Here is a 12691-nt window from a genome sequence, read left to right as displayed (position 1 = left end):
AAATTATATATATATATATATATACATATAGAGAGAGAGAGATAAATATATATAGAGATAGATGGGTGGATAGATAGATAGATAGATAGATAGATAGATAGACATACATGCATACATGCATACATACACACATACACACATACACACATATGTGTGTATTGTTGGAGTTGTAAACATGGGTGCACTTGACAAACTCAGTGCGGCTATTCCCCATTGAAAGATTGTTGCACCCAGGACCCTTAGCACTGGGATATGCTACTCAATACCACTGGCATGGCCAGGTGTAAACAACATCTGACCTTTGTTGTGTATGTAACCATGGAGATTGTGATGTCGCCTAGGCCCACCAAAGAACAGCCTTGTCAGAAGCAGCACTGCCATGAGCAGAAGTAGCAGCACCATAGGTTGTCAAATAAGTTGGATTTAACCAAGACAAGTGAGTCCAATAGGATGCAGGTATGTCCTCTATCCTTACAGCTTCCCGTGGCTGTTGGTTTTATACCGTTTGGGGACAGCCAAGGAGGCGTCAGCAGGCAACACAGGTAAGTGTGTGCTTGTATGTGTGTGTGTGTGTGTGTTTCCTATGCAGATCCTAAACCCAGTATCAAATGCAAGTAGGAGGAGTAAGAAGGGTTCCTGCCAAAGCCAGGTTATGGATTGCATTTAAAAATGGTCCATCAGAGTGAAATGGACTCCCATCTTCCTGCTTAGCAATAATGATATGGGTTTAGGGTCTGCTGTGTGTACTGGTGGGTGACTGCCACCCAGCCAGAGTGTGTATGGGAGGCTGCCAGCCAGCCTCCCTTCCTACAAGTAATGATGGTGCATGTGAAGGGGACAGCGTTGGTTCCTCCCCTTTCACAGTTATCACTTCTCATCCTTCCTTTTGGCTGGTATCAAATGTGGTGTCTGTTTATATCAGTTTAATATCTGATATGTCCCCTATCTGATAGCATATATTAAATGCACCACCAGGTTTCAGTGTTGGAAAGAAAGATTATCTGTTTATTTGCTGCAGCTGCTTGCTGGCTAGTCCAGTGGGCCCCTACTGCAGGCAATAGACAATAGGTGGTGCCTATGTGCCTAGGTGGATAGGACATCAGCTATGAGGCATTTGTTTGTACAAACTGCTGCTCACAACTAATGTTGTAATATAGTGTCTCCATCTGCTGGTGGTATTGAATAAGCAATAGTGCAATGATAGGGTCTGAAAAATAAGAAGCAGCAGCATAGGAAAGAAGGTAAAAATGAGGTGAAAACATGTTTAAAAAAGTATTTCCATCTCTCTCTCTCTCTCTCTATATGTATATACATATATATATATATATATATATATATATATTTAAAAGAAAAAAAAATTATATATATATATATATATATATATATACATATAGAGAGAGAGAGAGATAAATATATATAGAGATAGATGGGTGGATAGATAGATAGATAGATAGATAGATAGATAGACAGACATACATACACACATACACACATACACACATACACACATACATACATACATACATATGTGTGTATTGTTGGAGTTGCAAACATGGGTGCACTTGACAAACTCAGTGCGGCTATTCCCCATTGAAAGATTGTTGCACCCAGGACCCTTAGCACTGGGATATGCTACTCAATACCACTGGCATGGCCAGGTGTAAACAACATCTGACCTTTGTTGTGTATGTAACCATGGAGATTGTGATGTCGCCTAGGCCCACCAAAGAACAGCCTTGTCAGAAGCAGCACTGCCATGAGCAGAAGTAGCAGCACCATAGGTTGTCAAATAAGTTGGATTTAACCAAGACAAGTGAGTCCAATAGGATGCAGGTATGTCCTCTATCCTTACAGCTTCCCGTGGCTGTTGGTTTTATACCGTTTGGGGACAGCCAAGGAGGCGTCAGCAGGCAACACAGGTAAGTGTGTGCTTGTATGTGTGTGTGTGTGTGTGTGTTTCCTATGCAGATCCTAAACCCAGTATCAAATGCAAGTAGGAGGAGTAAGAAGGGTTCCTGCCAAAGCCAGGTTATGGATTGCATTTAAAAATGGTCCATCAGAGTGAAATGGACTCCCATCTTCCTGCTTAGCAATAATGATATGGGTTTAGGGTCTGCTGTGTGTACTGGTGGGTGACTGCCACCCAGCCAGAGTGTGTATGGGAGGCTGCCAGCCAGCCTCCCTTCCTACAAGTAATGATGGTGCATGTGAAGGGGACAGCGTTGGTTCCTCCCCTTTCACAGTTATCACTTCTCATCCTTCCTTTTGGCTGGTATCAAATGTGGTGTCTGTTTATATCAGTTTAATATCTGATATGTCCCCTATCTGATAGCATATATTAAATGCACCACCAGGTTTCAGTGTTGGAAAGAAAGATTATCTGTTTATTTGCTGCAGCTGCTTGCTGGCTAGTCCAGTGGGCCCCTACTGCAGGCAATAGACAATAGGTGGTGCCTATGTGCCTAGGTGGATAGGACATCAGCTATGAGGCATTTGTTTGTACAAACTGCTGCTCACAAGTAATGTTGTAATATAGTGTCTCCATCTGCTGGTGGTATTGAATAAGCAATAGTGCAATGATAGGGTCTGAAAAAGAAGAAAAATAAGAAGCAGCAGCATAGGAAAGAAGGAAAACATGGAGAGAAGAAAAAAAGAAGGTAAAAATGAGGTGAAAACATGTTTAAAAAAGTATTTCCATCTCTCTCTCTCTCTCTCTATATGTATATACATATATATATATATATATTTAAAAGAAAAAAAATTATATATATATATATATATATATATATATATACATACATATAGAGAGAGAGAGAGAGATAAATATATATAGAGATAGATGGGTGGATAGATAGATAGATAGATAGACATACATACACACATACACACATACACACATACATACATACATACATATGTGTGTATTGTTGGAGTTGCAAACATGGGTGCACTTGACAAACTCAGTGCGGCTATTCCCCTTTGAAAGATTGTTGCACCCAGGACCCTTAGCACTGGGATATGCTACTCAATACCACTGGCATGGCCAGGTGTAAACAACATCTGACCTTTGTTGTGTATGTAACCATGGAGATTGTGATGTTGCCTAGGCCCACCAAAGAACAGCCTTGTCAGAAGCAGCACTGCCATGAGCAGAAGTAGCAGCACCATAGGTTGTCAAATAAGTTGGATTTAACCAAGACAAGTGAGTCCAATAGGATGCAGGTATGTCCTCTATCCTTACAGCTTCCCGTGGCTGTTGGTTTTATACCGTTTGGGGACAGCCAAGGAGGCGTCAGCAGGCAACACAGGTAAGTGTGTGCTTGTATGTGTGTGTGTGTGTGTGTGTGTGTGTGTGTTTCCTATGCAGATCCTAAACCCATTATCAAATGTAAGTAGGAGGAGTAAGAAGGGTTCCTGCCAAAGCCAGGTTATGGATTGCATTTAAAAATGGTCCATCAGAGTGAAATGGACTCCCATCTTCCTGCTTAGCAATAATGATATGGGTTTAGGGTCTGCTGTGTGTACTGGTGGGTGACTGCCACCCAGCCAGAGTGTGTATGGGAGGCTGCCAGCCAGCCTCCCTTCCTACAAGTAATGATGGTGCATGTGAAGGGGACAGCGTTGGTTCCTCCCCTTTCACAGTTATCACTTCTCATTCTTCCTTTTGGCTGGTATCAAATGTGGTGTCTGTTTATATCAGTTTAATATCTGATATGTCCCCTATCTGATAGCATATATTAAATGCACCACCAGGTTTCAGTGTTGGAAAGAAAGATTATCTGTTTATTTGCTGCAGCTGCTTGCTGGCTAGTCCAGTGGGCCCCTACTGCAGGCAATAGACAATAGGTGGTGCCTAGGTGGATAGGACATCAGCTATGAGGCATTTGTTTGTACAAACTGCTGCTCACAACTAATGTTGTAATATAGTGTCTCCATCTGCTGGTGGTATTGAATAAGCAATAGTGCAATGATAGGGTCTGAAAAAGAAGAAAAATAAGAAGCAGCAGCATAGGAAAGAAGGAAAACATGGAGAGAAGAAAAAAAGAAGGTAAAAATGAGGTGAAAACATGTTTAAAAAAGTATTTCCATCTCTCTCTCTCTCTATATGTATATACATATATATATATATATATATATATATATATATATATATATATATATATTTAAAAGAAAAAAAAATTATATATATATATATATATATATATATATATATATACATATAGAGAGAGAGAGAGAGAGAGAGAGATAAATATATATAGAGATAGATGGGTGGATAGATAGATAGATAGATAGATAGACATACATACACACATACACACATACACACATACACACATACACACATACATACATACATACATACATAAGTGTGTATTGTTGGAGTTGCAAACATGGGTGCACTTGACAAACTCAGTGCGGCTATTCCCCATTGAAAGATTGTTGCACCCAGGACCCTTAGCACTGGGATATGCTACTCAATACCACTGGCATGGCCAGGTGTAAACAACATCTGACCTTTGTTGTGTATGTAACCATGGAGATTGTGATGTCGCCTAGGCCCACCAAAGAACAGCCTTGTCAGAAGCAGCACTGCCATGAGCAGAAGTAGCAGCACCATAGGTTGTCAAATAAGTTGGATTTAACCAAGACAAGTGAGTCCAATAGGATGCAGGTATGTCCTCTATCCTTACAGCTTCCCGTGGCTGTTGGTTTTATACCGTTTGGGGACAGCCAAGGAGGCGTCAGCAGGCAACACAGGTAAGTGTGTGCTTGTATGTGTGTGTGTGTGTGTGTTTCCTATGCAGATCCTAAACCCAGTATCAAATGCAAGTAGGAGGAGTAAGAAGGGTTCCTGCCAAAGCCAGGTTATGGATTGCATTTAAAAATGGTCCATCAGAGTGAAATGGACTCCCATCTTCCTGCTTAGCAATAATGATATGGGTTTAGGGTCTGCTGTGTGTACTGGTGGGTGACTGCCACCCAGCCAGAGTGTGTATGGGAGGCTGCCAGCCAGCCTCCCTTCCTACAAGTAATGATGGTGCATGTGAAGGGGACAGCGTTGGTTCCTCCCCTTTCACAGTTATCACTTCTCATCCTTCTTTTTGGCTGGTATCAAATGTGGTGTCTGTTTATATTAGTTTAATATCTGATATGTCCCCTATCTGATAGCATATATTAAATGCACCACCAGGTTTCAGTGTTGGAAAGAAAGATTATCTGTTTATTTGCTGCAGCTGCTTGCTGGCTAGTCCAGTGGGCCCCTACTGCAGGCAATAGACAATAGGTGGTGCCTATGTGCCTAGGTGGATAGGACATCAGCTATGAGGCATTTGTTTGTACAAACTGCTGCTCACAAGTAATGTTGTAATATAGTGTCTCCATCTGCTGGTGGTATTGAATAAGCAATAGTGCAATGATAGGGTCTGAAAAAGAAGAAAAATAAGAAGCAGCAGCATAGGAAAGAAGGAAAACATGGAGAGAAGAAAAAAAGAAGGTAAAAATGAGGTGAAAACATGTTTAAAAAAGTATTTCCATCTCTCTCTCTCTCTATATGTATATACATATATATATATATATATATATATATATATATTTAAAAGAAAAAAAATTATATATATATATACATATATAGAGAGAGAGATAAATATATATAGAGATAGATGGGTGGATAGATAGATAGATAGATACACATACATACACACATACACACATACACACATACACACATACATACATACATACATATGTGTGTATTGTTGGAGTTGCAAACATGGGTGCACTTGACAAACTCAGTTCGGCTATTCCCCATTGAAAGATTGTTGCACCCAGGACCCTTAGCACTGGGATATGCTACTCAATACCACTGGCATGGCCAGGTGTAAACAACATCTGACCTTTGTTGTGTATGTAACCATGGAGATTGTGATGTCGCCTAGGCCCACCAAAGAACAGCCTTGTCAGAAGCAGCACTGCCATGAGCAGAAGTAGCAGCACCATAGGTTGTCAAATAAGTTGGATTTAACCAAGACAAGTGAGTCCAATAGGATGCAGGTATGTCCTCTATCCTTACAGCTTCCCGTGGCTGTTGGTTTTATACCATTTGGGGACAGCCAAGGAGGCGTCAGCAGGCAACACAGGTAAGTGTGTGCTTGTATGTGTGTGTGTGTGTGTGTGTGTGTGTGTGTTTCCTATGCAGATCCTAAACCCAGTATCAAATGCAAGTAGGAGGAGTAAGAAGGGTTCCTGCCAAAGCCAGGTTATGGATTGCATTTAAAAATGGTCCATCAGAGTGAAATGGACTCCCATCTTCCTGCTTAGCAATAATGATATGGGTTTAGGCTCTGCTGTGTGTACTGGTGGGTGACTGCCACCCAGCCAGAGTGTGTATGGGAGGCTGCCAGCCAGCCTCCCTTCCTACAAGTAATGATGGTGCATGTGAAGGGGACAGCGTTGGTTCCTCCCCTTTCACAGTTATCACTTCTCATCCTTCCTTTTGGCTGTTATCAAATGTGGTGTCTGTTTATATCAGTTTAATATCTGATATGTCCCCTATCTGATAGCATATATTAAATGCACCACCAGGTTTCAGTGTTGGAAAGAAAGATTATCTGTTTATTTGCTGCAGCTGTTTGCTGGCTAGTCCAGTGGGCCCCTACTGCAGGCAATAGACAATAGGTGGTGCCTAGGTGGATAGGACATCAGCTATGAGGCATTTGTTTGTACAAACTGCTGCTCACAACTAATGTTGTAATATAGTGTCTCCATCTGCTGGTGGTATTGAATAAGCAATAGTGCAATGATAGGGTCTGAAAAAGAAGAAAAATAAGAAGCAGCAGCATAGGAAAGAAGGAAAACATGGAGAGAAGAAAAAAAGAAGGTAAAAATGAGGTGAAAACATGTTTAAAAAAGTATTTCCATCTCTCTCTCTCTCTATATGTATATACATATATATACCGTATATACTCGAGTAAAGCCGACCCGAGTATAAGCCGAGACCCTTAATTTCAACCCAAAATCCCAGGAAAAGTTATTGACTCGAGTATAAGCCTAGGGTGGGAAATACCTCATCCCCCCCTGTCATCATCCAGACCCGTCATTAACATCCTCATCATCATCCCCTTGTCATCATCCCACACATCCCCCCTTCATCATCCCCTTATCATCCCACACATCCCCCTTCATCATCCCCTTGTCATCATCCCACACATCCCCCCTTCATCATCCCCTTATCATCCCGCACATCCCCCCTTCATCATCCCCTTATCATCCCACACATCCCCCCTTCATCATCCCCTTGTAATCATCCCCACCCCCCTTCATCATCCCCACACCCCCCCTTCATCATCCTCTTCTCATCATTCGCCCTCAGTGGTCTTCAACCTGCGGACCTCCAGAGGTTTCAAAACTAAAACTCCCAGCAAGCCCGGGCAGCCATCGGCTGTCCGGGCTTGCTGGGAGTTGTAGTTTTGAAACCTCCGGAGGTCCGCAGGTTGAAGACCACTGCGGCCTTCAACATCATCCAGCCCCCCTCTCACCCCCTTTAGTTCTGAGTACTCACCTCCGCTCGGCGCTGGTCCGGTCCTGCAGGGCTGTCCGGTGAGGAGGTGGTCCGGTGAGGAGGTGGTCCGGGCTGCGATCTTCACCGGGGGTGCCTCTTCTCCGCGCTTCCGGCCCGGAATAGATGCGTTGCCTTGACAATGACGCAAATGACGCACCTCTGCGTCGTTGTCACGGCAACGTGACTATTCTGAGGCCGGGCCCGAAGCGCTTAGAAGAGGCCTCCCCGGTGAAGATAGCAGCCCGGAACCACTATCCCACCTGACCACCTCCTCACCGGACAGTCCTGCAGGACCGGACCAGCGCCGAGCGGAGGTGAGTACTCAGAACTAATGGGGGTGAGAGGGGGCTGGATGATGTTGAAGGCCGCAGTGGTCTTCAACCTGCGGACCTCCGGAGGTTTCAAAACTACAACTCCCAGCAAGCCCGGACAGCCGATGGCTGCCCGGGCTTGCTGGGAGTTGTAGTTTTGAAACCTCTGGAGGTCCGCAGGTTGAAGACCACTGCGGGTGGGGGAGTTCACTCGAGTATAAGCCGAGGGGGGTGTTTTCAGCACGAAAAATCGTGCTGAAAAACTCGGCTTATACTCGAGTATATACGGTATATATATATATATATATATATATATATATATATATATATATATATATATATATATATATTTAAAAGAAAAAAAAATTATATATATATATATATATACATATAGAGAGAGAGAGATAAATATATATAGAGATAGATGGGTGGATAGATAGATAGATAGATAGATAGATAGACATACATGCATACATGCATACATGCATACATACACACATACACACATACACACATATGTGTGTATTGTTGGAGTTGTAAACATGGGTGCACTTGACAAACTCAGTGCGGCTATTCCCCATTGAAAGATTGTTGCACCCAGGACCCTTAGCACTGGGATATGCTACTCAATACCACTGGCATGGCCAGGTGTAAACAACATCTGACCTTTGTTGTGTATGTAACCATGGAGATTGTGATGTCGCCTAGGCCCACCAAAGAACAGCCTTGTCAGAAGCAGCACTGCCATGAGCAGAAGTAGCAGCACCATAGGTTGTCAAATAAGTTGGATTTAACCAAGACAAGTGAGTCCAATAGGATGCAGGTATGTCCTCTATCCTTACAGCTTCCCGTGGCTGTTGGTTTTATACCGTTTGGGGACAGCCAAGGAGGCGTCAGCAGGCAACACAGGTAAGTGTGTGCTTGTATGTGTGTGTGTGTGTGTGTTTCCTATGCAGATCCTAAACCCAGTATCAAATGCAAGTAGGAGGAGTAAGAAGGGTTCCTGCCAAAGCCAGGTTATGGATTGCATTTAAAAATGGTCCATCAGAGTGAAATGGACTCCCATCTTCCTGCTTAGCAATAATGATATGGGTTTAGGGTCTGCTGTGTGTACTGGTGGGTGACTGCCACCCAGCCAGAGTGTGTATGGGAGGCTGCCAGCCAGCCTCCCTTCCTACAAGTAATGATGGTGCATGTGAAGGGGACAGCGTTGGTTCCTCCCCTTTCACAGTTATCACTTCTCATCCTTCCTTTTGGCTGGTATCAAATGTGGTGTCTGTTTATATCAGTTTAATATCTGATATGTCCCCTATCTGATAGCATATATTAAATGCACCACCAGGTTTCAGTGTTGGAAAGAAAGATTATCTGTTTATTTGCTGCAGCTGCTTGCTGGCTAGTCCAGTGGGCCCCTACTGCAGGCAATAGACAATAGGTGGTGCCTATGTGCCTAGGTGGATAGGACATCAGCTATGAGGCATTTGTTTGTACAAACTGCTGCTCACAACTAATGTTGTAATATAGTGTCTCCATCTGCTGGTGGTATTGAATAAGCAATAGTGCAATGATAGGGTCTGAAAAATAAGAAGCAGCAGCATAGGAAAGAAGGTAAAAATGAGGTGAAAACATGTTTAAAAAAGTATTTCCATCTCTCTCTCTCTCTCTCTATATGTATATACATATATATATATATATATATATATATATTTAAAAGAAAAAAAAATTATATATATATATATATATATATACATATAGAGAGAGAGAGAGATAAATATATATAGAGATAGATGGGTGGATAGATAGATAGATAGATAGATAGATAGATAGATAGATAGACAGACATACATACACACATACACACATACACACATACACACATACATACATACATACATATGTGTGTATTGTTGGAGTTGCAAACATGGGTGCACTTGACAAACTCAGTGCGGCTATTCCCCATTGAAAGATTGTTGCACCCAGGACCCTTAGCACTGGGATATGCTACTCAATACCACTGGCATGGCCAGGTGTAAACAACATCTGACCTTTGTTGTGTATGTAACCATGGAGATTGTGATGTCGCCTAGGCCCACCAAAGAACAGCCTTGTCAGAAGCAGCACTGCCATGAGCAGAAGTAGCAGCACCATAGGTTGTCAAATAAGTTGGATTTAACCAAGACAAGTGAGTCCAATAGGATGCAGGTATGTCCTCTATCCTTACAGCTTCCCGTGGCTGTTGGTTTTATACCGTTTGGGGACAGCCAAGGAGGCGTCAGCAGGCAACACAGGTAAGTGTGTGCTTGTATGTGTGTGTGTGTGTGTGTGTTTCCTATGCAGATCCTAAACCCAGTATCAAATGCAAGTAGGAGGAGTAAGAAGGGTTCCTGCCAAAGCCAGGTTATGGATTGCATTTAAAAATGGTCCATCAGAGTGAAATGGACTCCCATCTTCCTGCTTAGCAATAATGATATGGGTTTAGGGTCTGCTGTGTGTACTGGTGGGTGACTGCCACCCAGCCAGAGTGTGTATGGGAGGCTGCCAGCCAGCCTCCCTTCCTACAAGTAATGATGGGGCATGTGAACGGGACAGCGTTGGTTCCTCCCCTTTCACAGTTATCACTTCTCATCCTTCCTTTTGGCTGGTATCAAATGTGGTGTCTGTTTATATCAGTTTAATATCTGATATGTCCGCTATCTGATAGCATATATTAAATGCACCACCAGGTTTCAGTGTTGGAAAGAAAGATTATCTGTTTATTTGCTGCAGCTGCTTGCTGGCTAGTCCAGTGGGCCCCTACTGCAGGCAATAGACAATAGGTGGTGCCTATGTGCGTAGGTGGATAGGACATCAGCTATGAGGCATTTGTTTGTACAAACTGCTGCTCACAACTAATGTTGTAATATAGTGTCTCCATCTGCTGGTGGTATTGAATAAGCAATAGTGCAATGATAGGGTCTGAAAAAGAAGAAAAATAAGAAGCAGCAGCATAGGAAAGAAGGAAAACATGGAGAGAAGAAAAAAAGAAGGTAAAAATGAGGTGAAAACATGTTTAAAAAAGTATTTCCATCTCTCTCTCTCTCTATATGTATATACATATATATATATATATATATATATATATATATATATTTAAAAGAAATAAAAATTATATATTATATATATATATATATATATATATATATACATATAGAGAGAGAGAGAGAGATAAATATATATAGAGATAGATGGGTGGATAGATAGATAGATAGACATACATACACACATACACACATACACACATACATACATACATACATATGTGTGTATTGTTGGAGTTGCAAACATGGGTGCACTTGACAAACTCAGTGCGGCTATTCCCCATTGAAAGATTGTTGCACCCAGGACCCTTAGCACTGGGATATGCTACTCAATACCACTGGCATGGCCAGGTGTAAACAACATCTGACCTTTGTTGTGTATGTAACCATGGAGATTGTGATGTCGCCTAGGCCCACCAAAGAACAGCCTTGTCAGAAGCAGCACTGCCATGAGCAGAAGTAGCAGCACCATAGGTTGTCAAATAAGTTGGATTTAACCAAGACAAGTGAGTCCAATAGGATGCAGGTATGTCCTCTATCCTTACAGCTTCCCGTGGCTGTTGGTTTTATACCGTTTGGGGACAGCCAAGGAGGCGTCAGCAGGCAACACAGGTAAGTGTGTGCTTGTATGTGTGTGTGTGTGTGTGTGTTTCCTATGCAGATCCTAAACCCAGTATCAAATGCAAGTAGGAGGAGTAAGAAGGGTTCCTGCCAAAGCCAGGTTATGGATTGCATTTAAAAATGGTCCATCAGAGTGAAATGGACTCCCATCTTCCTGCTTAGCAATAATGATATGGGTTTAGGGTCTGCTGTGTGTACTGGTGGGTGACTGCCACCCAGCCAGAGTGTGTATGGGAGGCTGCCAGCCAGCCTCCCTTCCTACAAGTAATGATGGTGCATGTGAAGGGGACAGCGTTGGTTCCTCCCCTTTCACAGTTATCACTTCTCATCCTTCCTTTTGGCTGGTATCAAATGTGGTGTCTGTTTATATCAGTTTAATATCTGATATGTCCCCTATCTGATAGCATATATTAAATGCACCACCAGGTTTCAGTGTTGGAAAGAAAGATTATCTGTTTATTTGCTGCAGCTGCTTGCTGGCTAGTCCAGTGGGCCCCTACTGCAGGCAATAGACAATAGGTGGTGCCTATGTGCCTAGGTGGATAGGACATCAGCTATGAGGCATTTGTTTGTACAAACTGCTGCTCACAAGTAATGTTGTAATATAGTGTCTCCATCTGCTGGTGGTATTGAATAAGCAATAGTGCAATGATAGGGTCTGAAAAAGAAGAAAAATAAGAAGCAGCAGCATAGGAAAGAAGGAAAACATGGAGAGAAGAAAAAAAGAAGGTAAAAATGAGGTGAAAACATGTTTAAAAAAGTATTTCCATCTCTCTCTCTCTCTCTCTATATGTATATACATATATATATATATATATTTAAAAGAAAAAAAATTATATATATATATATATATATATATATATATATACATACATATAGAGAGAGAGAGAGAGATAAATATATATAGAGATAGATGGGTGGATAGATAGATAGATAGATAGACATACATACACACATACACACATACACACATACATACATACATACATATGTGTGTATTGTTGGAGTTGCAAACATGGGTGCACTTGACAAACTCAGTGCGGCTATTCCCCTTTGAAAGATTGTTGCACCCAGGACCCTTAGCACTGGGATATGCTACTCAATACCACTGGCATGGCCAGGTG

The sequence above is a fragment of the Hyla sarda genome, unplaced genomic scaffold (assembly GCF_029499605.1).
Source record: "Hyla sarda isolate aHylSar1 unplaced genomic scaffold, aHylSar1.hap1 scaffold_70, whole genome shotgun sequence".
NCBI lineage: Eukaryota > Metazoa > Chordata > Amphibia > Anura > Hylidae > Hyla > Hyla sarda.
Note: the sequence above shows the minus strand (reverse complement) of the source record.